General features: G+C 39.8%; 1 protein-coding gene across 1 annotated transcript in view; it reads right to left on the bottom strand.

Moving 5' to 3' along the window:
• Window positions 1–22152, bottom strand: part of RALGPS1 (Ral GEF with PH domain and SH3 binding motif 1) — a 573263-nt gene extending 551111 nt beyond the window's left edge. The window contains exons 1-2 of the mRNA XM_036750307.1: window positions 22063–22152; window positions 20693–20770 (exon numbers count right to left, since the gene is read on the bottom strand). The gene's annotated coding sequence lies outside the window, so the exon portion shown is untranslated. The remainder of the gene's footprint in view (window positions 1–20692; window positions 20771–22062) is intronic.
• Between the last annotated feature and the right edge of the window lie 4938 nt (window positions 22153–27090).

Here is a 27090-nt window from a genome sequence, read left to right as displayed (position 1 = left end):
ACTCCTAATTTAATCAAGGAAACAAAGGCCAAACTCTTCAAGGTCACTTGGTTGAATAAGTGCTAAGAGCCCATCTTGATTGCCAATACATACCTCCTCCCGAGGTTATTGTAAGGATCAGATGAGTCTGTGAGGGTGTGTGTGTGTGTGTGTGTGTGTATTCAGAGAGAGAACACTTCGCAGACGTTAAAGTCCTATATAAATTTATATTACAATTATATTTATAAATGTCTTCCCACTAGCGTGTGAGGTAGTCATATAATGATTATCTCAGTTTATATGTGAGGAAACTGAGGCTCAAAGAGGTACTTGCGCATGGCTAGCAAGTTCCAACCCCCAAACAGGGCAGAGCCAGAACTCAAATAGAGGCCCAAACTTGAGTTCATAGTTTCTTCCATTCCACTATCCTGCCTCTGCCATGCTTCCTCTCTGATACTCCAATGAAGCTTCTAATACCACAGAGAGCTCTTTAACATGAAGCCCACGGCTTGTGTGGACCTTTATTGTTGGCATTTAGCCTCTTCTTTTATTCCAGACTCTTTAGGACACCTAGGGCCACGTCACTCTTATGGTTAATAATGATCACAGATACGTTCTTAAGTCCCAGAACTGTAAGCACCATTATTGTGGACAGGATAAGACAGGTAGTTGGCAACAGAGCCTCAGCAAATGTCCATAGTTAGGAGGTAGAAGGAAGAAAAGCAAAAGAAAAGGAAAAAGGGACAATTAGAGGGAGAGGGGGAGAGAAGGATAATGCAGCATCACAGAAAGCAAGACAGAAAAGGGTTCCAGAATGAAAGACAATCAACAATGTCAAAAACAGAAGAAAGGTCAAGAGGATGGAGAAAAGGTCATTAGACATGGCAAAAAAAAAAGTCACTGGCGGTCTTGAATAGTATGTTTGCAATTGAGTCTTAGGTGTTGCAAGAGATCTTCGGCAAATCGTTTAGCTCACAATTCTATACACTGTAAGGATTAAAAAGTATTTTCCTTAGATCATCATATGAGAAAGGTATTAGAATTATTGTTTCCTTGTTTTACAGTTGAGGAAAGTGAGGTTGAGAGAAATTAGGCTATGCAACTAACCAGTTTCAGAACTAGGTCTCAATCCAAGTCCTCCTTGTAGAGAGAATCTTTTTTTTCTGCTGGCCAAAATGATAAACTGCCAGCAACTGTTTCTAGTATGACAAAGACATAAACTAAAAATATGATGTACCTCAGGGAATTTCATCTAACCCTTTTGTCTTTGCTCTTCTTTTGCTTTTTAAAAATTGATATATTTTGTTTTTACTTCACCTATCTATATATGTTTGTACATATATTTATAAATTACATGTGTTCATGTATACATACATGTACATACATGCACACATTTGTGTGTGCATGTATCCCTTCCTTAAATCAAAAAGGAAAAAAAAGTTCAGTAAAATTAACCAATACACCAACCAGGTATGATGTTAATAGTGTTCAGTGCTTCTCATTCACAGTCTCTCACCCCTACAAAGAAGGGAGGCAGATTTTAATTATTTTTACTTGTATATTTATCAGGAAAAATAGAAGCTGAGAGGAGTCTCAGGCCCCTCCCACCACCACCTCTGGGGGTACTTTGTTGGCTAGAGCGTCAGGAAATTCAGATTAACAATCAAGATTTAATAGGAATTAAAAGGAATTTTCTAACTCCAAATCAGTTAGTTGGTTGGGAATACAGATTCTCCTGTTTAACTCTGGCCCAGGCTCACTGTCCATCTATGCTGTCTGCCTCTGATATACACACTGATGGAATTTTTGCCCATTTTTCCCCTAAATTTTTCTGCAAATCCTCCACAGATCTTACCCAATGGACTAAAGGTTTAAAAAATTTCAGAGACAGCATTGTAGTGCTCTGGCTACCCATGTTAACTTTTATTTTTCTTTCAGTATTGGCCCACTTTTTCTGATCATATATGTTCCTGATGTCTTTTATACCACTTCTCATACACAAATCAACTGTCATCAGAATTATTCACATTCATGTACTGTTTTAAGGTTTATAAAGGTTCTAAGCGTGGAGTCAGGAAAATCTGAGTTCAAATCCTGCCTTTAATTCTTCTGGGTTGCATGACTCCGAGCAAGGAGGTTAACCTTTATGTGACTCAAACACTTCCCCAAAGTTATCTAAGTCCTAAACAAAGTTACAATTAGCAATAGTGGAGAGAGTTCTCACATGAAGAGTCTGCCAAACTGACAAAAAATTACAGCTTCCTTACACAGTCATATATTCAAAATCTTTGAAGGTATCCTTACCTCACAATATCCCTATGGAACAGACACTGCAAGTATTAATTCCACTTCATAAATTTTCTTTCTCTCTTTTCCTTTCTCCTCTTACCTTTGTGATCATTGATCATTCCTCTCCAGTCTCCCTTGCTGGCCCATTCTTCCTCAAAGTGACAGTATACCCCAAAGCTCTGTTCTGAAACGTTCTCTTTATTTATTTATACTTTCTCTGAGTGACCTTGTTAGTTCCCATACACTCAGTTATAATACCTATGCAGATAACTCAAAGATCTACACATTTAGTCCTGGTTTCTCTCTCCTAATCTCCAGGTCCGTATCAGAAACTGCCTATCAGACATTTCAAACTCAACATGTCCAAAGCAGAACTTATTATCTCTGTCCTTAAACTCACCTCTCTACTAACTGCCCCTATTTCTACGAAAGGCACCACTAATCTTCCACTTCCCCAGGTTCATAACCTGTGTTGTCCTTGATCCCCCCTCACCCCACATACCCAATTAGTTGCCACATCTTGCTGTTTCTGTCTTTACAATACTTCTCATATTCAACCCCTTCTCTAAACTCACATGCCTAGTTCAGGTCTTCATCACCTCCAACCTAGATTATTGAAAAGTTCCCTAATTGGCGGTCTTATATTAAGTCTCTCCTAACTTCAATTCTTCATCCATACAGCTGCCAAAGTGATTTCCTTCATTTCCTTGATCTTGTCACTCCCTTACTTGACAAGCTCCAGTGGCTTCCCATTGCTTCTAGGATCCCATATAAACTCTTCTGGCTGGTCCTTCATAAACAGGACCTAACCTATATTTCCATTCTCATAATGCATTAGACCCTTTCTCATTCTCTACAATTCAAGCAAGCCGACCTTTGTGTTACTCATAAATGGCACTCTATCTTAATCTTTGCATTCGTTGTTCCCCATACTTAGAATGCATTCCTTCTTCACCTCCCCTTCATAGGATACCTAATTTCCTTCAAAAATCCTCCAAGAAATCCATCATTTCCTCTAAGTAGAGAAGGCCCTTACTGATCCTCCTAACTGTCATTCCTTAACTATCTCATATTTATTCAACACTTTAAAATGTCCTTGATGTCTCTCCTAATAGAAGTGTAAGTGCCTTGAGGGTGGAGATTATTCCATTCTTTGTATTTGTAAGCCTAGCACCTAGCCTAGCTCTGGTACACAGTACGCATTTAATAAATACTTATTAATTGATGAGGAAAGAAAATTCAAGTGAAATTACTTGTTCACTGGTTCATCAAAGTCAGGATTTGAACCCACATTTCCTGACAAAAACCTGAACACAACTGGGCCATCTCTTACTCACTGCTTATAACCAAGAATAACTTACTCAGAAAAACTGAGAATAGTATTAATCATGCAGTAGGAAAAAATGTTCCTTTAATGAAACAGAGGCTGTCCAAACATTCCTGATGTAAAGATCAGAGCTGCCTATAACCTGAGAAGTTCAAACACAAGAGTTAAGAGAAACAAATCAGTAAACATGAGCAAACAGCTTTAAGGAACTAAACAAAGATAAACTGTTTACAATCTAATATGGAAAGAAAATATGTGTGTTCCCTTTGAACCCAACCACCTTCGGGGGTTACAGAAGTAGTCTAATTAGACAGAAGGCCCAGGAGTGGTTGTGTTATGCCTTAATGATCTTTTAAATAGCATAAAAAGAGAGGAAAAGAGAATTGTGCCATGGTGGGGGACAAAAGAGAAGGAAAGGTTAGGGGAAATATCTCACATAGTCAAGGTGCACAAGTAAAAGTCCATGTAAACAAGGAGGAAGAACAGGGGGGAGCAGTTGACACTTCAACTTCACTCTCATTTGAACAGGTCAGAGAAGGGAAGAATATATGCACACGCAGAGGTAAGTAAAGAAAGACATCTTGAGCCTTGGAAAAAGTTAATGAAGAATTATAACTACTAATTAGGAAAAAAAAGGAATATTGCGCTTACTTCATGAATTATAGCTACTAGTAAAAGAGAAATAAAATACTGGGCTTATGTCATGAATTTATTTTTTAACCCGAGAATCACACACACACACACACACACACACACACACACACACACGTATATATATTTTTTGCTTTGTAATGGAGAGACAAACACAAAACAAACACATACAGATATGAGGCCATCCAACTTGACTGCCCTTGAGCCCTCTTCCACTTTCCTCCATGACTATCCCTGAACCAACTCCTAATTCATCTCTATGGCCAACAGTGACTGTCATGAATTACATCCTTCAGGGTGTCCTTGACTGGCATGTGATCATCTGCCCAAATGGCAGCCTGAAACACTGAGCCCAGGACAAGTTGGAACAGACCCACACTATGTCTGGCACAAAAATTGTATGCCAGCCTGGGGAAGTACCCCTCCCCTAATGTCAAAGAAAAAGTAGCTAAAAAATCCCTCTGTGTACTCTGTACACAGGCTGTACTTTGGCCTGGAAGGTACAGGTCCCAGGAAAGGGCTCTGTAGCCAGAGCAATGGCGATGTGACTCAACGGAAGGGTTTCAGGAGAGAGCCCTCCAAGAGAGAAGGTATAAGAGAGGGAAGCATTACAAATACTGGGTTGGGGGCCTAGCAAGGAGCCACATAGCCCAGATCCCTCAGAAGGACAGGCAGGCAGCAAAAATCATTCTGGGGAAGCATATAGTGACAGAATATGGTAGGAGGGGATACGGACAGGAAGAGGCAGAGATGCTTTGGCTAATATAGAGACACTGCCTCTGGAGAATGTTCCCAACAGGAATAAACCATTTTTAGGACTGACCTACTTATCCTCAAGTCTGTTTGAGGTTTCAAACATGGGCATTGGTCCTAATAAGATATACCAAGTTAAACTGACCAGTCTAGCCATGGGGTTGAGGGAAAACTGCATTAGGAAACCACTGTGGTCATTGAGATGCCATGCAAAGTCTAGAAGGCCCTCTTAAAATTCCCACAAACACTTCATGAATGATATCTTCTAGGATGTCATGTACTAGAATGTGATCATCTGCAATGACACACATATCCCAGACATGACAGGGCAATCCCACCCTACAGCAGACACAGGAGCCAGATCAGGGGTAAGCATTGTACCCTTGACTCAGGAAGGATTCCTTAATCACATCATTATCATTTAAGGTACCTTAATGGTCTCACCAAAGATTCTGATATGGATAGTTGGTTGCCCATCTCTGGACATAATCCAATTGATCAAAGTCTTTCCTAAGACGTGGTATCCAGAATCAAAGACTTGAAATTGAATTTTCTAAATGTGGTCAGATGAGGGCAGAGTCAACAATTGAACTATCATCTCCTCTTTCTGGATGTTAAGCTTCTCAATGCAGCCTAAGGTCACATACATTTTTTTACTATATTACAGTGTTGGTTCATTTTGAATTTGTAGTGCACTAAACTCCCCAGGTCTATTTCACATAACCTTTTGTCTAGCTGAATCTCTCCTATAGCGTACTTGGGGTCCAAAAAACCCCCCAAAACCAGTCACATAAGAATAGGAATATACGTTTTTCCATATTAAGCTTCATTTTATTACATTCAATTCAACAGTCTAGCTTGTCAAGAGCCTTTTCTCATCCCCAGCTTCTCCTTGTGTACTTCAAGAATCCATGAGTGACAATCTGAGAGTGCAGAGAGGAAAACTCCACATCTAAAAAGCATATCTTTAAGTCTGTGATTACAATATGGGTTGGCAACTCAAAAAAAAAACCTGAAAGTTAAACTAATCTCTACTTTCTAAACAATCTATGCATACTAAGAACGTAGACAGTCTTACCACAGTAAGTGGTTAAGTTGAAAATGGAAATGTTGAGTTTAAAACATTCCTCAGTGTGCCCCTATTGATCCCTGGCCTTCATGATACTCACTCTGCACCTGTTGTCATAGCATTTTGAAGGCTGCATAGAGAACACATTAGCATTATTCAAAAAGAATTCAGTGTTGATTTTCTTGGTTTCCTGTGTCTGTTGAACTGTTTACATCCCAGGGCCAACCTCAACACAAAAAAAAAGCTAGGATGGGGTCCTCTGCCTGACAGGAAGATGAAGGGTTATAAGTAAGTATGGATTATTAAGGTCAGAATGTCCAACCATAATGACAACCTTCCCACTGCCATGATTACCATGGCTGAGTGTGTGATGGTTTGGTAAACTCCCTAGCCTGCCATTTAGTCTTCTCAACTGTAAAATGAAGGATTTGGTCTAAATGACCTCAAAGGTCGTTCTATCTCTAAATCTATGCTCTTATGACAATAACCCTATTTAAGGCCCTCCATGATCTGGCTCCAACCTGCCTGCCCAGCTTTTTTCCACTCTTACCCCTGACTGGTGAGCTTTTTGCCTTACCTTACCAGGGTTCAGACCTCCACATTACATTCTGCTCTCTCCTCACCATGAGGCTCTACTCTTTAACTGTCTCAGCCATAGACTGCTGGCTCCCCTAACTGAGGGGGCCCCTTGTTTGGGTCAAATCTCTACACAATTTCCTGCAGTTTCCTCCCCATCCCCATTTGGGTGCCCTCCTCTCTCATTCTCTATAATCTTTTTGTCATCTTCTTCCATTATAATGAACTCCTTGAAGGCAGTGACTATCTTGCTTGATTTCACATAGTACCTGGAACATGGTGAGTGTTTGATAAATGCTTGTCTATCTCTCACATTACTCCCCTTCATGAACTCCACATGAAGTATATGAGTCATCTAAATATCTCCTTTGCCATCACATTCTATCTTATATCATACTTATCTGTGCCTATCTCAAATTCATGCTATTAGATTATAAATTTCTTAAGGACAAAGTCTGTCATTTTTCAGCTTTATATTCCTTGTACTGAGTGCGGGTCTCATTGTACTCATTGGTGGCACTTCAAAAATGATTGTTAAATTTAATTGGCTTTGGAATTATCCTAAGAAAGAGACTAAAACATTATACCCTTTAGCCACTAGTAGGCGCCTACCCCAAGGAGGTTAAACAGAGAAAGAAGGCTTCAAATACACTAAAATATTTATAGCATCATTCTTTTTAATAACAAGAAGTGGAAATAAAGTGAATGCCCATTGATTGCATAATGGTTTAACAAATGGTACTACATGAATATAATGGAGTATTATTGTGCCATAAGAGACAAATATGAAGAATTCAGAGAAACATAGGAAGACTTATGTGAACCATTGCAAAATGAAGTAAACAGCACCAAGAAAGCAATATATACAAAACCTACAGTGTAAATGAAAAAAACCCAAAAATTTTAAAAATCTGAATGCTGAGTAATTATAAGGAATGAACTCATCCTGAAGAAGAGACAAAGGCACCTTCCTCTTTTCTTCGTAGAGGTGACGGGCTATGGGTTACTGACCACAATTTTCAATCTGACCCAATTGATGTACTAATTGGTTTTGCTGAATTTTTTCCCCTTTTGTGTAATGTCAGATGACTCTCTAGGTAGGAGATGGAGAAGGGATATATTTAGAAATGAAGGAGATATAATATAGATAAATAAAATCTTTTAAAACTAATAGAATAAGTTAAATTTATACCCTCCAATGCTCACCATCACCTCCTCCCCCTATTGGTAGATAAGGGTAAGGTAGTAGTACTTTTCATATTTCTGGGTTTTTTATCCTTATAACTATCCTGTAAGAAAGACACTGCATAGATTCTCATCACCAACTTTTGAGGAACAAGTTCATAAAGATTAGTTCACGTAGCTAGTAAGTGGGAAAGTCTAGACTTGAACCTAGGACTCTTGACTCTTAGTCCAATTCTCTTTCTTCTATACCACTGGTGTCAAACTCAAACAAAAAACAGATCCCTAGAGATATATGATGGCTTATAAAACCACAAATTAACATTTTCTATGTTGTATTACATTTTTATTATTGTGCTAAACATTTCCCAATACATGCTAATCTGGTACCACTAACTCTAAGGAGTCATTTAATGTTCAAATTAAATTTTCTTCCTGGGTCACAAACCCCAAAATGGTCCCAATTGTGTGTAGCTCCCACCAGCACACACAGACCAGTGGGGTCCCAGAGAAAGACACTAACTTCTCCATGACACAAAAGACAGGACACTTCTGCCCTGACATGATCTTATGTTGCATTAAGAGATAAAGTCCACAGTATGACGGACCTGAAAGCTCCCTATACTCTGTTCTGGTGAGTCCATTTCTGAAATACTATGTTCAAGGATTGTCATACAAAAAATGTCTTCTTATTGGGAATATTATAGAAGCAATTCCTGCTCATTTATGGATTAAAATAGATACTACTAAGGCTCTCTTCCAACTCAGACTTTGGCATTTGGTGATTGAGTGGCATCTCCCTCTGCCTCAGGGTAGCATACAGAACTCAGGAAATAACAATGAAAAGTTCAGTCAGTGGGCACTGAAAGGAGCGAGTGCCTCAATACACCAGGGGCTAGGACAGACTATTCTTCAAATGGATACTCAGAAAAGTAAACACAAAGTAACTCTAAGGGGGCTTCAGAAGGTAAATCCGCACTTCTGTGCTGCAATTATCAGCTTACATTTATCTGTATAGGAGTTTTAGGGGCAACATGGTACAGTAGAAAGAAAATGACTCTGAAGTCAGAGGATATGGGTCCAAATTCCACCTCTGTTATTTACTACTTGTATGACCATGGCCAAATCACTTAACATTCCTTGGTAAAATGAAGGTGTTAGGCTAGAGGGCCTCTGAGGTCCCTACCAATTCTTCATTTATGATCCTATGGCCCTATGAGATTTATCTCCTTCTTAAATTATAAAGTCCACATGAACAGGGGTTGTATCTTAGAGTTTATCTTCCCAATGCAGAATATTAATGACTTACAGGAGAGAACTGTAATCCACACTTATGTCCATTCTTAACAGATTAGGAAAATCTCAAAATTTCCCTAACGACACTTATACATACTACATGTATTGCTTTTAACCTTCCCCGATGTGTGTGTATAGGTTTATGCACATTTTTTCAAGGTCACTGACTTTACTGGTTTTTTAAAAACTCTTTACAATGGCAATGAATGTCATTCTGCCAAAAGGTTACCTGAATGGCATAAAACCAACCAGAAGTGGGAGCCTAGAGATCCACCCAGAAAAGCTGACAACCATCACCACTGGAATTTAACGGACAGAAGGCATTCTAAGGAAACAAGGATGCTGAAATGAGCAAACATAATGATAGGAGACAATTTTCAGAGTAGATGAGAAAGCACAGGGAAGGATAGCAAAAATCATTCATTGGTAGGGGTAGGGAAGAATATGGAAAGGAAGGAGGGACAGGATTTCCTACTTGGAGGTGCTAACTCTGAAGACCTATCACGAAGGCGTAACACCATTCCTGAAGGCAGCAAAGGCAATCTGCTTGGCATTATCCTTCTGGCTGTCTTTGAACTGCTTCTGGAAGAGATCTTTATCTTTTTTCACCACCAGTAACTAGTCAAGGCCACAAAGATTCACTGTGGCATTGGCTCTGCCTCAGTAAAGGCCACTCTCCTGCCAAATGCTCCCACTATTATCTCAATTTGGTATCTCTCAATTATGTCTTTAATATGCACAACCTCCTGGGGGTAAAGTATCTACCATGTGAAGAAGGACTTCCTTTTATCTAATTGTCTAAAGTAGGTTCTTTTAATCTTTAAAGGGTATAACCTAACTCTAAAACACTACTACTTTCTTCAACTGATCCTCCTTTGGCATGAATTCTAGTCCCTGACCATCCTGGTTACCCTTCTCTGAAAATGTCCTTCCTTCTGTCACATAAAACTGAACACAGTACCCTGGATATGGTCTAGCTTTGACAGAGAAGAGCAGGACAACCACTAGGCCTCTCAAGGCAGTCCAAGATATTCATTTGGGTAGCCATAACTTACTGTTAACTAATATGGAACCTGCAACTCACTAAATTCCCCAGACTACTTTCATATAAGCTAGCTATTGTGTAGCCTCCCATCCTGCCCCGTTGATTTTTTGAGCCCAAGTGCCAGATGTTAACTTTATCCCAATTAAATTTCATCTTATCAGATTTGGGTCACCTTTCTAGCCTGGATACAGACTCTATTATCTAATATGTTAGCTATCCCTCCTAGCTTTATATAATTTGCAACTTTGCTATCTATGGCATTTATGCCTTCATCAAATATTGTTTATTAAAGTGCTGACCAGAATAGGGGCTGTACTGGAAACTTCCTCCCAAGGCTACACAGAAATCCATAAGACTATTAGCTTGAAATTCGTTAACTTTTAAATTCATAAGAATAATGTTGTTGTTGAGTCGTTTTTCAGTCACGTCCAACTCTTCATGATTCCATTTGGCTTTTTGGGGTTTTTTTTGTTTGTTTTGGAGTTTTTTTGGCAAAGATACTGGAGTGGTTTACTATTTTCTTCTCCAGTTCATTTTATACATGAGGAACTAAGACAAACAGGGTTAAGTTACTTGCCCAGGGTCAAAGAGCTAGTGAGTATCTAAGGCCAGATTTGAGCTCACAAAGAGGAGTCTTCCAACTCCAGGCCCAGCAGGCTATTCACTGCATCACCTAGCTGCCCCAAAAGAACAATAGCTTGGTAATAAGAATTTGCATTTTACATTTCTTTAAGGTTTACGATGTACTTTTTATACATATTAAATTTAATCTGAGGCAGGTCAAATAATAATATTGTCCTCGTTTTACAGATGAGGAAACTGTAAATGTCAGTTCACTTTTCTGAACCCCAAAGTCTTTGAAAGTGCTTTACATATACTATCTCATGGTATTCTAGGATCACAGAAGTAGAGTTGGAAAGGACCTTAGAAGCCATCTAGTGAGACCCTTTCATTTTACAAGTGAGAAACTGAGGCTCAGATGGGTTAAATTCTTTGCCCAAGGTCACACAGGCAGTAAACAGCAGAGCTACCTGTGAGGGAGACAGTACATCACTGTCTGCATTTAATAGAAGGCTAGGCTGAGGCTTGGAGTGAATTGACAGCTAGTAAGTATAGGAAGCATAAATCCCAACTTTTGCTCTCAGTCAGGAATTCTTTTTAGAGCGCTATGTTGTCCTCATCCCTCCTGGCCCCTTCAGGTTAATTTCTTTTTCTATTCACACAGCATAAATCTGGCTAAGTATTTGTAGCTGGCCAACTGACCTAAATGATTATCCTCAGTCCCAGTGTGAATGCTGAGTCCTACTAAGTAAAACTAGTACAAGCATGCTGACATTTCCTAAAGTACATCCGTGGGGAATTAGCTGAAGCAACCCACTTTTCACTGATGACCATTTGTAGAGTTTCTCATTTTTTCCAAGCTGCTAAGTCCCAATTTGCCAAGCTGCAGACTGAGGTGCAAGAATTCTCTTAAATTTGGCATTTTCTGAGGGGCTAGTTGCTTTTTTGCTCTGATATTTCAAGGATCCATGGTTTCATTCACATACATGTTCCCACCAGCATATATCACAACTCTGGAAAAACATCACAGAGATGGAACACTATTGTGTTGTAAGAAATCATGAGGGAGGTGGTTTCAGAAAAAGGGAAGATTTATATGAACTGATAGAGAGAAGTGAGTAGAACCAAGAGAACAACTAATTTACATAGAAACAGCAATATTGGAAAGAACTTCAACTGTGAAAGACTTAATAACTCTGATCAACACAATGATATACCACTCTTCCAAAGAACACATGATAAAATATGCTATCCACATCTAGAGAGAGAACTAGTGGACTCCAGGTGCATATTGAAACATATTTTTTCTATATTTTTTAACATGGCTAATGTGGAAATTTGTTTTGCATGACTTCATATTTGTATTTTTTGCTTTCTCAATGAGTGGGAAAGGGAGAGAATATGGAACTGAAAATCAAATAAAACTGAATGGAAAAAAATCACAGAATTTGAGAGTTCAAAAGGACCATCTCATCCAATATACTTATAGAAGGAATCCCCACCATAAGACACCAAATTGCCTCCCAGCCTCTGCTTGAAGACAGAATCACAGAATTTAAAAGTTACAAGGCACTTCAGTGGCAATCAAATGCAATTTGCACATGAAAGGAATCCCCACTATATCACACCTGGCAAAGGGTCATCCAGCCTCTGCATGAAGACTTCCAAGGAAGGGAATCCCACCATGCTTCAAGGTATCCCATTTAACTTTTGTACAGCTCTAATCGGGACATTTTTCCAGAAATCGAGCTTAAATTTGTCTCTTTGAAATTTCCACCCCTATTCCTAGTTCTACTCAGAGGCCAAATAGAACAAATGTAATCAATCTCTCTTCCACGCCTTCCACGCCTACAAATACTGTACTTTATGACAGCTCTTATGCCCTCCTTGAGTCATCTCTTCTCCAGATTAAACATTCCTGGGTCCTTTAATTGATCCTTTTAGAAGACTGAATCAAGGCCCTTCACCATCCTGATTGCCCTCCTCTGGACACTTATCAATGTTTTTCTCAAACCATGGACTCAGAACTGAAGACAATAATCCAGATCAGGTCTAATAAGGGCAGAGCACAATGGGGCTTTCACCTTTATATTTCTGGAAACTATCCCTCTCTTAATACAGTCCAAGATTGCACTGGCATTTTTTGACTGCCATGTCACACTGCTTTGTAGTCTACTAAAAGCACCATCTCTTTTTCAGAACTGCTATCCAACCATGCCTCCTTCCATCTTGCACTGGTGAAGTTGATTTTTTGTACCCAAGAATAAACTTTGAATTTATCCCTATTGAACTTCATCTTATGAGACTAAGTCCATTGCTTTGATCTCTTAAGATCTCTTTGGAAACTGACTCTCATTCACCATCTTATCCCTTCTAGCTTTGTATTATATAAAATTTGATGAGCATGCCATCTATGCCTTTATCCAAGTCATCAATGTTAAATACAATGGGCTGAGAACAGATCCCTGAGGTAGCCCATTAGAAACTCCCCACTAAGCTGACCCTGCACTATTGTTGACTACTCTTTGAGTCTAGCCATCCAGCCAGTTCTTAATCCACCTAGTTGTATTATCATCTAATCCACATCTCTCCATAAATTATTTTGACAAAGACTCTGCTAGAATCTATATCCAAAGCATTTCCCCATCTATTAGTTCAGTAAAACTGGAAAAAAAGGAAATGAGGTTAATTTGTATGACCTACTCTTTTTTTACTGTTTTTTTTCAGTCATGAAATGCTTAAGGAATAGCTACTCCAGCATAGGGGCCAGCTTTCTTTTGTTTATTTATTTAAAATTTTTAGTTTTCAGCATTAATTTTCAGAAGAGTTTGAATTACAAATTTTCTCCCCATTTCCACCCTCCCCCCAACTCCAAGATGGCATATATTCTGATTGCCCTGTTCCCCAGTCAGCCCTCCCTTCTGTCACCCCACTCCACCCATCCTCTTTTCCCCTACTTTCTTGTAGGGCAAGACAGATGTTTATGTCCCATTGCCTGTATATCTTATTTCCTAGTTGCATGCAAAAACCTTTTTTGAACATCTTCTTTTAAAACTTTGAGTTCTAAATTCTCTCCGCTCTTCCCTCCCCACCCACCCTCCCTAGGAAGGCAAGCAATTCAACACAGGTCACACGTGTATCATTATGTAAAACACTTCCACAATGCTCATGTTGTGAAAGGCTAACTATATATCCTTCCATCCTATCCCGTCTCCCTTTATCCAATTTTCTCCCTTGACCCTGTCCCTTTTCAAAAGTGTTTGCTTTTGATTACCTCCTCCCCCTATCTGTATCCCCTTCTATTGTCCCCCCTTTTTGATCTCCTTCCTCCTTCTTTCCTGTGGGGTAAGATACCCAATTGAGTGTGTATGGTATTCCCTCCTCAGGTCAAATCCGATGAGAGCAAGATTTACTCATTCCCCCTCATGTGCCCCCTCTTCCCTCCCATCAGAACTGCTTTTTCTTGCCACTTTGATGTGAGATAATTTACCCCATTCTATCTCTCCCTTTCTCCCTCTCTTAATATATTCCTCTCTCATCCCTTAATTTGATTTTATTTTTTTAGATATCACCCCTTCATATTCAACTCGCCTTGTGCCCTCTGTGTGTGTGTATGTGTGTGTGTGTATATATATGTACACATACATATATATACACACACACACATATATATATATATATATATATATATATATATATATATATGTATATTCCGTTCAGCTACCCTAATACTCAGGTCTCATGAATTATACACATCATCTTTCCATGTAGGAATGTAAACAAAACAGTTCAACTTTAGTAAGTGCCTTATGATTTCTCTATCTTGTTCACCTTTTCATGCTTCTCTGGATTCTTGTGTTTGAAAGTCAAATTTTCTATTCAGCTCTGGTCTTTTCACTGAGAAAGCTTGAAAGTCCTCTATTTTATTGAAAATCCATATTTTGCCTTGGAGCATGACACTCAGTTTTGCTGGGTAAGTGATTCTTGGTTTTCATCCAGCTCCATTCACCTCCAGAATGTCATATTCCAAGCCCTTCAATCCCTTAATGTGGAACCTGCTAGATCTTGTGTTATTCTGATTGTGTTTCCACAATGCTCAAATTGTTTCTTTCTGGCTACTTGCAGCATTTTCTCCTTAATCTCGGAGCTCTGGAATTTGGTGACAATATTACTAGGAGTTTTCTTTTTGGGATCTTTGTCAGGAGGTGACCGGTGGATTCTTTCAATTTCTATTTTACCCTCTGGCTCTAGAATATCAGGACAGTTCTCCTTGATAATTTCTTGAAAGATGATATCTATGCTCTTTTTTTGATCATGGCTTTCAGGTAGTCCAATAATTTTAAAATTATCTCTCCTGGATCTATTTTCCAGGTCAGTGGTTTTTCCAATGAGATATTTGACATTGTCTTCCACTTTTTCATTCCTTTGGTTCTGTTTTATAATATCTTGATTTCTCATAAAATCACTAGCTTCCATTTGCTCCAATCTAATTTTTAAGGTAGTATTTTCTTCTGTGGTCTTTTGGACCTCCTTTCCCATTTGGCTAATTCTGCCTTTCAAGGCATTCTTCTCCTCATTGGCTTTTTGGAGCTCTTTTGCCATTTAAGTTAGTCTATTTTTTAAGGTGTTGTTTTCTTCAGTATTTTTTGGGTCTCCTTTAGCAAGTCATTGACTTGTTTTTCATGGTTTTCTCACATCATTCTCATTTCTCTTCCAAATTTTTCCTCTACTTCTCTAACTTGCTTTTCCAAATCCTTTATGAGCTCTTCCATGGCCTGAGACCAGTTCATGTTTTCTTGGAGGCTTTTGATGTAGTCTCTTTGACTTTGTTGACTTCATCTGGCTGTATATTTTGGTCTTCTTTGTCACCAAAGAAAGATTCCAAAGTCTGAGTCTGAATCTGAGTCCATTTTCACTGCCTGTTCACATTCTCAGCCAACTACTTGACCCTCGAGTTTTTGGTCAGGGTATGACTGCTTGTAGAGAGTACTCTGTCCCAAGCTTGAGTGGATACACTGTTGTTTTCAAAGCTATTTCTCCACAGCAAGCTCTGCCACACCAGCGCTCCTCCTCCCACAAGAACCGCCAACCTGGACTGGACTCAGATCTTAAGCAGGCTCTGCACTCCTGCTCTGATCTGCCACTTAATTCCTCCCACCAGGTGGTCCTGGGGCTGCAAGCAACTGCAGCTGTAGTTATGTAGCTGCACCACCTCTGCTGCCCCCAGGGCAGTGGCTGAACCACCAACTCCTTTCACTCTGTCCCTGCAGCTTTTCCCACTAACTTTCTGTGTTGTCTTTGGTGTTTGTGGATTGAGAAGTCTGGTAACTGCCATAGCTCACTGATTCAGGGCACTAGGGCCTGTTCCAACCGGCTCCTGGTCTGGTTGGTCCAGGCACAGCCCATGTTGGGCTCAGCCCATGTTGGGCTCTGCCCCGCTCCACTCCTAACTCTGTGCAAGATAGACTTTACCCAGCGACCATCCAGGCTGTCCTGGGCTGGAGCCCTGCTTCCCTCTGTTATTTCGTGGGTTCTGCAGTTCTAGAATTTGTTCAGAGACATTTTTTATCAGTGTTTGGAGGGTCCTGGGGGTAAGCCCTAGGCAAGTCCCTGCTTTCCAGCTGCCATCTTGGCTCTGCCCCTGACCTACTCTTGATGAAGTCATGCTGGCTCTTTGTAAATACCTCTTTCCTACCTAGATATTCACAACTATCTCTTTAATAATCTGCTCTATATTTGTCCCAGGAATAGAAGACAAGGTCACTGGTCTAAAGTTTGCAGCCTCTGTTCTCTTCTCTTTTTAAAAAATTGAGACATTTGCCTTTCTCCTATCTTGTGGTACCTCTTGCATTTCCCATAATTTTTCAAATGTTACTGACAGTGGCTCAGCAGTCACACTGTCAATTCTTTCATTACCCAAGAACGTAATTAATAATAACAGCTAGTATTTAGATAGTGCTGTAAAGTTTGCAGAGTACTTTACAAATATTATCTCATTTTATCCTTTCAGCAACACCAAGACATAGGTCTTATTATTATCTCAATTTAAAGAGAAATAAACTGAAGTAACAAGATTAAGTGACTTGCCCACAATCATACATCTAATAACTGTCTGAGACATACTACTATGTTTATAGTAGAAGGAAAAGAGTCATAACTTTAAAAAAACAATATTAGAGACAAATTGGAGGAAAATATAAACCTACCTCATAACTTTAAGTGTGAATGGATTAAACAATCCAATAAAAGAATGACAAATTAGATAAGAAAACAAAACCCCACAATTTGTTGCTTATGAGAAACATATTTGAAAGAAAAAAGACAGACATGGACTAATACTGAGTTGAAAGAAAAAAATTTACTCTGCATAAAGTGAATCCAAAAAAGTAGGAGTTGCAATCATATCTGAGAAAGAAAAAACAAACATACAAAAAATAAAAAGTATAACACAAGTAAAATACATTATGCTGAAAGGAACCATAGGTTTACAAACCAATATTAGTACAAAACTTATATGCTTAAAATGCCTCAGCATCTAAATTCATAAGGGACACATTAATTGAACAACAGGAATACATACATAGTAACACAATAGTGATAGTAGACTTCAATGTCTCTTTTTCAGGTTGGAGAAACTGAACAAAAGGGGAAAATATGGAACTGAAGAAAATGATGGAGAAACTAGAGCTAATAAACTTTATGGCTTCTTCTAAATGGGACTGCAAAAGAATGTATGTATTTTTCAGACCCATATGGAACTTTTACAAAAATTGACAATATATCAGGGCACAGAGATATTATGAACAAATGTAAAAAGGCAGAAATAGCAAATACATCCTTTAGGGACCATTAAGCAATTTTTTAAAGTCATTTGGGAAGGAACTACAAAAAAAAGACATGAACTCAAATGGAGACTTAACAATGAAATTCTAAATAGCAAGTGGGTCAAAGAACAAATCATAGAAACAATTAATTTTTTTGGAGGGGGAAAGGCAGGGCAAATGGGGTTAAGTGACTTGCCCAAGGTCACACAGCTAGTAAGTGTGTCAAGGGTCTGGGGCCAGATTTGAACTCAGGTCCTCCTGATTCCAGGGCTAGTGCTGTACTCACTGCAACACCTAGCTGCCCCCAAAAAATTATGTCAAAGAAAATTATAATGATGAAACAATATACCAAAATTTCTAGGATAGAGCAAAGCTTTTCACCTTAATAGGGCCTGTCAGAGCCTGTGCTCCAATGATAAAGCCTCAAAGAGTACAAAGTCATCCCTGTGACACAGTGAAGTATCAGAGGACATCAGTGAGATTTTTTAATATGTGTGATTTAATTTACTATTGTCTCCAATACCTCTTCATTGTATAATCTTGCATAAAATCTCTTTATCTCCCCAAGCCTAGGTTTCCTCAATTGTTATAAGAAAAAAATTCAGTAAACTTGCTGCTTATTATTACTATTAATTTTGTACTTTAAACCTGAGGCACTGTATATGGATCATAATTATTAAAACTGAATACATTGGCAAATTAACATATTACTGGTAGAACTGTGAACTAGTATAATGATTCTGGAAAATAATTTAGAATTTTGCAAATAATGTACCTATAATGTCCATACCCTTTGACCCAGATTTCACTTCTAGTCATATACCCTTCCAGGAGGTTGGTAACCAAAAAAAAAGCTCCATAAATATCAAAATATTTATAGCATCCTTCTTTGTTGTAATTAGAGAACTAGAAAAAATGGAGATGTCCATTGATTTGGGAGGAGGCTAAATCACTGAATGTAATTGAATGTAACTGAATTTTACTATGTGGTAAGAAATGAATACGATTAATGCTGTGAAACATGGAAAGACTTCTATGAATTATTGCAAAGTGAAATAAACAGAAATAGGGAAACATTATGTACAAGAACTACAATAACATAAGCAGAAAGAACAACAATCATAAAGCAATGGAAAATGAAAGTCAGAAAATTTAAAAGAACAAATTTGGCTCCAAAGAAGAGACATTTACAGAGGTTCATGGATATGGAACATTTAATATAATATCAGATTTTTTTGATGGACTAGTTTTGCTGATTTTTTTCCTTTTTTTCTTCATCTTGCAGAAAACAGAACTTTGGAAGAGAGTAGCTAGGGATGAGGATGCCTGCCCTGGAAAAGTTGCCAAAGAAATTACTCAATACAGTTCCCAACCCAACTGTCCCCATCTACATAGCCTTATTCCCCAAGCTGAAATGACAATAATAAGCTCCCATTTCTATAGTCCCTAAAAAACTTACCTGGAAACTTCCTTGTGTGGTAAACAGATATTATAATCTCCAATTTACAGATGAAGAAATTGAGGTAGAGAGAGGTGACACAATTAATTCAAGGTCACACAGCTAGCTCGTGGTGGAGAGAAGCACTTGAAACTAAGTCTAATACCAAACTGTGATTTACCCGTGGTCTTGTCCAGTTCAAAACAAACCTAGAAAAGATCCCCCTCCCCATCATCTTCCTCTTGCTTCCAGGCATGCCCTGTAGCTGCAGGATTGAGGATTACAGGGAGCTATGGAAACAGGTCAAGGAATGCACAAATTGTATATGTATTTTGCTTGCACCATTCTAATGTTATACTGTATATGATATACTGATGCTCCAGATACTCATGTTGCATCTGAACTTTACCTTCAGTTGGGGAGATAAAGAGTTGAGTTGAATTTCAGTAATAAAATACAAAGGGTAGGGGGAAAAAGATGTCCCCCCTTCTGTGAGAAGTGTCTTCTCTCCTCCCCATGCACCTGCCTTGTCCCATTTTTACTGCTTGATCTAGATCTCTGTCCTGTGCCTGCATTTGAGCACACCCATGCACATACACATGCATGCTCACATGCACCCCCGTCTGCTTATATCTATTGCCCTTTCTGCCCCAGGACCATTTGGACTGGCCTCTCCTTCTAAGCTACACAAGGAATGAAGTAGGAACCAGCCGAATTTTCTGCTCAAACACCCTCTGAGGTGATGCGTTAAGGAGGATAAGTACATATGAGGCAACCAGCAATAAGAAGATTGTCATTGGCATAATGGAGAGATGGAAAGAGGAAGGGATAGGGAACTCCTACTACTAGGAAGTCAGATCCGGGATATGTGTCTTTTGATTGGTGAGGTTTGTTGTCTTTACTTTAGCTGTATCCCCAGCACAATACCTTGCATAAAGTAGGTGCTTAATAAATGCTTACTGAATTCAAATGAATGTGGGGAAGAAGGGGTAGGGAGAGAAATTAAAGTTTAAATTGTACATGATCTCAAGGAAGTGTTCAACTGTGATTCATTTTATAGGTTCTGAAGAATTAACAGAAGAAAAAAACAAAGAATTTGGACTGTCTGTATAAAAGTAATACTAGTCACAATCACTTATTTGTACTACTTATCAGTTGTGCTGAATTTCCAGACAGCCCAATAATGATCACATACATCCTTAAATACTTTAATATTTCAAAGATCTAAAGTTTCATCTATATAAGCAATCCCTCTCCCCTGAATGATGTTGATTCCAACCATTCCAAACCTTTGGAAATGATTTCAGGTGTTATTATGGCAAAAAAATAATGTCATGCCATGGTGACAAGTTTTCTGGTCAGGATCCTCTCCAGACCAAGCTAGCCTGGTCCTTTGGAGACAGTTGCACCCATACTCAATGCCTTTTTTCTTTTTGGTAGGATCCACCAGGGCTTATGATCTGCTCGCATTGCTTATGAGAGTTGAGGGGTCTCCTTTATATCAGGATGCAGAATCAAAAAAGAATGACATTGTTAAATACATCAAATAAATTTATAATGCCTCCCAAGCTGGATCACAACAGTAATATCTGGTCACAAATGTTCAGCTTTCAGCTTACTGCTCATATGGTTACCTGAATATGACAGAAGCAAAACTAAAGGAAAAGTGATTAGATTTCAAGTTCAGAGTAAGTGAACTTACCTTTCATCTACATTGCTGTGCATATTGCCAATTCACCAGGCGCAGGATTAGGGCACGTTTCTTTCAAAACAGCAAGTTCTATAAAAGAAAGAGCAATAATTCCATTGGCCTCAATGTTGCACATGTTGGATTGTTCTTTTGGAGCCACATATGCATTCTCTAAGTTACAAACATCTTAGGTGCCACAGTGAGTCTGGAATTTAAAACATGGCACACCTTTTCCTACTGAAATAATGTTCTACATATCCCGGTCAATTTTTCAATGGGCTCATGAGTCTATCCAACATACAAGAGTAAATTAATTTATATACCAATCTGATCCTTTTAAGTAAAGGAGTTGCCTAGATAGATCTCTAAAGTCTCTTGCAGGTCTAATAGTCTATGATCTGACATCCTATGGTCAAAGGTTTGTTCCAACTCTGACATTCTATGATCTTCCCAGAGCGGAGGGGAGCCCATGGGTTTGGCAGAGTGGCTATTAGGGAAGCCATCCAGAAGGCAGCATGACAAGAAGCAAAGGACACTTGGCCTAGAATAGGGTAGCTTTGATTGAAATGTGAGCTCTGATACTTACTATCTATGTAACCATGGGCAAGTTACATTCCTTCTCCTGGCCTCAATGTCCTCCCATATGAAGGAGGGAATCATCATAGTTGTACTGCCTACATCACAGGACTTTTACAAATATTAAATGAGATAATGCATATAAAATCCTTTGGAAGAACTTGGCCAAGTCACCTCACTCAGATGTGAGACTTGAATCCAGGACTTTGTAGTTTTGAAGATGATTCTACATCCTTTATATCATACTGCTTCTCTGTGTTGCCAATAACTTGCACAATATGCTATCATTCACTTATATCAACTTATATTTCTTATATCAACCCTGTTGCAGCCATACTGTGTATGTGATACCATACTAAGCATGTGATACCGCGGTTTCATCAGAATCAAAATTTCAAGTGAATCAAAATGTCAAATGACAGAAAAGACACCAAGGGTATATCTGACCACAAAAGGAAGTAGGGCAGTCACACAGTGAGAGGGAAGGAGAGCAGAGGGAGAGCCTGAGAGTTACACTGGTATCCATGGTATATTGAGGATCTTGACTTTTGTGGAAGGAAATGGACAAGAATCCTATGGGATGAGGTATGGGTGGGTGTGACCTGTACCAGAGGAAGGAGAACCCATGCCAGCGATCTGATAGATCCCTCAATGGATAATGGAATAGTAAAGCATTAAGTGCTTACTCTGTGTGAAGCACTATGCTAAGTGCTGGGGACACAAACAGAAAATTGAGTCAATCCCTGCTTCAAGAAGTATGCATTCTAATTGAGGGAGACAACAAATAAAGCAGGATTCATATTTACATTCAGCTCATGACAAGGAGATTCCGTGGGTAGTGTCTAGGCAGTATAAGTGGCAGGGCGGATGGCAAGGCCCTCCCTGAAGACCTTGTGGAGTAATGTCAGGGAAGATGGTACCCTGTAAAAAGGATAATAGATCAAGGGTTAGAATAGAAGGGAGTTTTAGAATACTACGGGCAGAGGGAGGGAGGGGTAAGCATCTAGCGGACACAGTGGGCATCCTGGTGGGAACTGGACACTGAGGGTTGGCTGGGGAAAGAAATGTTATGTGGCTCTCCTCAGTTGCGGCAGATGTGCTGGTCTGTCTTCCTGTGACCCACTGGCCATTTCCCGTAGCAAGCTAGGGTGAGAGATAGGAAGGCCCTGGGCTCCCTGTCCTGGAGCTGATGGAGGTGAATGGTTTTGATATAATCACTTCATTAAATGTTTACAAAGCAAATTTCATCACAATCCTATAAATTAGATGGTAAAAGGATTATTACAGCCATTTTATAGATAACAAATAGACTGAAAAAGATCAGTATAGCTCCTTAGAGAAAATGTAGTATAATGGAAAGAGACCCCAACTTAAATTAGTAGACCTGGATTCAAGTCTCAACTCTTTCATGCTAGGCCTCAGTTAACTCATCTGTAAAGTGAGGGGTCTCTCCTAGCCCTAGAATTTTATGGTCCTATGGTTAAGTGATTTGTCCATGGTCATATAATTTGAGTGTTCAAATATAGGTCTTTTGACAAAGTTTAACATTATTAGAAAATGCCACACCATTTCTCAATAGCCATGCTAGTCACGTTCTAACTGACAAAAGACATTGCAAAAGAAGAGCATCACACGCACACCAATATTGCTGCTGAGTCTGAGCCATCCAGATGCATAAGACTGGGCCCATGAGAACAGCAGGTACTTTGTGCAAATGAAGTATTCCTAAAAATGTGTGTGTTAGTTGAAGCTTTCAAAATGAACCAAACAATGTTAAGTTAAGGGATGTAGATAAGGAAGAGGGTTACTTCATTCATTCATTCAGCAAAACAGTAAGAAATACTCAAAGCTTAAATCGGACACAGTCCCTCTCCTCGTGGAGCTTGATTGGCGGTTGTTGTCCTTCATTCTCACAGAGGACCAAGATGACATCACTATGCTAGAGTCAAGTTTCAACGTGTCTAGCTGTGGCTGATCAGACCAATAGCTGCTCGCAGTGCTCTACAGCTCAGGCACAAATAGTCCATGTAATAGATACTCTAAACTATCATGGGACAGATATCTAAATTTGCACATCCTGCATTTCCTTTGAACTGTTTCAATTCTGCTCTGCTCATAGAGCACAGCAGCTTCTCTGATGTGGGCACACCATGCTGAGCAGTCCTGTGTCAGTATCTCCTATGTCACACAATCAAGTTTTTAAGAGAGACCTTGAGAGTTTCCTTGTATCGCTTCTTCTGACCACCATGTGAACACTTGCCCTGTGTGAGTTTTCCTTTATAAAACAGTCTTTTTGGCAAGTGTACATTTCACATTTGAACAACATGACCAGCCCATCAGAGTTGCGCTCTCTGAAGCAGAGTTTGAATGCTTGGCAGTTTAGTTCGAGTAAGGACCTCAGTGGCAGTTACCTTATCTTGCCAGGTGATCTTCAGAATCTTCCTAAGACAATTAGAATGGAAGTGATTTAGTTTCCTGGCATGGTGCTGGTAGACTGTCCAGGTTTCACAGGCATACAACAATGAGGTCAGCACTATGGCTCTGTAGACTTTCAGTCTGGTAGTCAGTCTAATACCTCTTCTATCCCATACTTTCCTTCGGAGCCTCCCAAACACTGAGCTAGCTCTGGCAATGAGTGTGTCAACCTCGTTATCAATGTGTACATCCCTGGAAAGTACACTACCAAGGTAAATGAACCTATCCACAGCATTCAAAACTTCTCCATTTGCTGTAACCGATGGTTCCATGTATGGATGGTGTGGTGGTGGCTGATGGAGCACTTGAGTTTTCTTGGTGTTAATTTTTAGGCCAAAATTAGCACAGGCAGCAGAGAATTGATCCATACTTTGTTGCATCTCATTTTCAGAGGCTGCATTGTGTGCACAATCATCCACAAACAGAAAATCACGCACCAACACTCTCTCCACTTTGGTCTTGGCTTGTAGCCTTTTCAAGTTGAAGAATTTACCATCAGTTCGGAAGCTGACCTTGGTGTGGTGTTCATCCTTACTGAAAGCATTTGACAACATGGCTGGAAAACCTCATGCTAAAAAGCATGGGAGCAGGCACACAGCCTTGTTCCACTCCATTGGTGACTGGAAAGGCATGAGAGCATTGTCCATTATCTAGAACCAGGGCAAGCATGCTGTCATAAAATTGACGTACAACGCTGATGAACTTCTCTGGGCAACCAGATTTTGACATAATTTTCCATAAGCCCTCACGACTAACAGTATCAAAGGCCTTGGTCAGTTCTGTAAACATTGCGCGCAGATCTCTCTTCCACTCCTGGCATTTCTCCTGGGGTTGTCAGGCAGCATACACCATATTGACTGTTCCTCTGCCCTTTCTGAAGCCACACTTGCTCTCAGGAAGATGACCATCTTCCAGGCGAAGGATCAGCCTATAAAGGAGGACTCTGGCAAGAATCTTGCCAGCAATGACTAAGAGAGAGACCCCACTGTGATTGTCACAGAAAAATCTATTTGATTTAATAAGTGATACAAACTGCTGTTAGGAACAAGGAAGAAAATGTTTCCAACTGGAGGAAACAAAGGAAAGTGTTGTGAAGGAGGGAGCCTTAGAAATCTGATATTTGGGGCATGAAGAGACTTTGGATATCATTCTAATCCACCTCCCCAACTGTACAGAGGCTGAAATTGAGACTCAGAGAGGGTATGTGACTTGCCCTAGGTCACAAAGGCAACGAATGGCAGAATAGGCACCTGAATGCAGGCTTTTTGCTTCTGACCAGTACTCTTTCTGTTACACCACACTGTTAGTTAAGCTGGCCCTTGGAAGATAAGGTAGGATTTCCACAAGCCTTCAAAGTTTTGTTTATGGAGAAGAATAAAATGATCCTTCTGAACTCTTCTCCCCATGTCTTCTCCTCTTTCACTCACTGGCCTCTTTCCAACGCTCTCTAGTCCAGGCAGTGATGCTACGAGTTCAGCCCTGTGTCACAAACAGGGATGAGGCTTCTTTTTAAGAGATAGGATCCTCCCCGCCCCTCCAATTTGTATACTGAACAATTATCCTGTTATAACGCCTAATCAAAGTTTGGAGGTAACCCTGGGTTCCTGAAGACTCTGCCAATAGAATATGGCCTCTGGCACACCCTCCAACTGGAAATGCTTCAAGTATGTGGCTGGCAAGGGACTGTGAGTCTCTCCTCCTCAGGTCAGTCTGGCTGAGTACAGAGAAACTTATCACCAGAAGGTTTGCCACTAGGGGATAAATGTTTTTTGGCCACAACAACTCCTGAAGTCATATAATGAGACACGGAGAGGTTGGGATCTGAGTCAGTGGAGGGAACACTCACACCAATGAGATCATAGAATCTTTTGAAGCTGAAGGGAAAACTTGTTTTGGCCTCAAGAGGAGCAGCATTCATATAGTATTTTAAAGTTTTCAGTCCTCCTCCTAACCAATAAGCATTCATTTATGCTTTGTGTCAAACACTGCGCTAAAGTGATACAAATACAAATGAGCAAGCCAGTCCCTGCCCTCAAGGAGTTTACATTGTAATGTACATAAATAGGCATATGCAAGATGCAAGCATAGAGAATAGATGTAAGGTAACCTTGGAGGAAAAAGCATCAGCAGCTGGGGGAACCAGGAAAAGCCTCTTACACAAGGTGGAATTTGAGCTTTGTCTTGAAGGAAGCCAGGGATTCTAAGAGGGGGAGATGAGGAGAGAGAGCCTTCTAAGAGAAAGAGATTTTTGTTACTGTGGAGTTGTTTCAGTCTTGTCTGACTCTTCATGACCCCATTTGGCATTTTCTTGGCAAAGATTCTGGACTGGTTTGCCATTTCCTTTTCTAGTTCATTTTACAGATGAGGAAACTGAGGCAAACAAGGTTAAGTGACCTGCCCAGGGTCAGACAGCTAGTAAGTGTCTGAGGCCGGATCTGAACTCGGGTCTTCCTGGCTCCACGCCTGGTGCTCTATCCACTGTGCCACCTAGCTGCCCTTAAAAGTAGGAGATAACTAGATTCAACCATCTGTTGACGTTGAGCCTAGAGAGGAGTTGGGGGAGGGACACATGAAAATTGTCTTCAAGTATTAGAAAGGCTGTTAAGGAGAAGAATGATAGGTCTTATGCTGCTTGGCCCCAGAGGGCAGAACTAGAAACAACGGCAGATTAGGTCCAAGAGAGCAGAAGGAAAAACTTCCTATTAATTAGAATTGTCTGAAAGCAAAATGGCTGCCCTGGAAGGTTGCAGGTTCTCTCCCCATAACTAAAAACTGAACAGCTACTTGTTACAAATGTTGCATCCAACTCCAATAGAAATTGGGGCCATTATTCTGTACAGAAGCATCTGTGCAGGCTGACTTAGTTTTAAAAATGTGCTATTATCTATGTTTTATTGTATTTTTATTTCTTTTGTTCAATATTTCTCAATTATATTTTAATCAGGTTCAGATCACACTCAGGTGTTAGGAGCCATATGCAGACCATCCGACATCTCTGTTGTAGAGGATACTCCTGCTCCGGCACCAATTGGATAAGGTGAGCTCTGAGCTCCCCTCCAACTTCGAGGTTTCAAAAGGGTGTGAGATAACCATGTGAGACAAGGCAAGAAGCCCAGAGCTTTTAGAAGACACAGGGACTAGTCTTATGGCATCAGGCACCTGACTGCCAAGGAGTGCTTTAATGGGGTTAATGAACCATTTCTAGTGCAACAAACAACCTGAATTAGATAACTGATATGGGTTGAAGAGCTACCCTAAATGCCAATATCTCCTCCTTCTCAGCTCTGCTACTAACCTTACACAAATTACTCTATCTCTCTAAGACTCCATTTTCTCAGCTGTAAAGCTAAGTTAAAGTC

The sequence above is a fragment of the Trichosurus vulpecula genome, chromosome 3 (assembly GCF_011100635.1).
Source record: "Trichosurus vulpecula isolate mTriVul1 chromosome 3, mTriVul1.pri, whole genome shotgun sequence".
Lineage (NCBI taxonomy): Eukaryota > Metazoa > Chordata > Mammalia > Diprotodontia > Phalangeridae > Trichosurus > Trichosurus vulpecula.
This window is presented reverse-complemented; position numbering and strand designations above follow the sequence as displayed.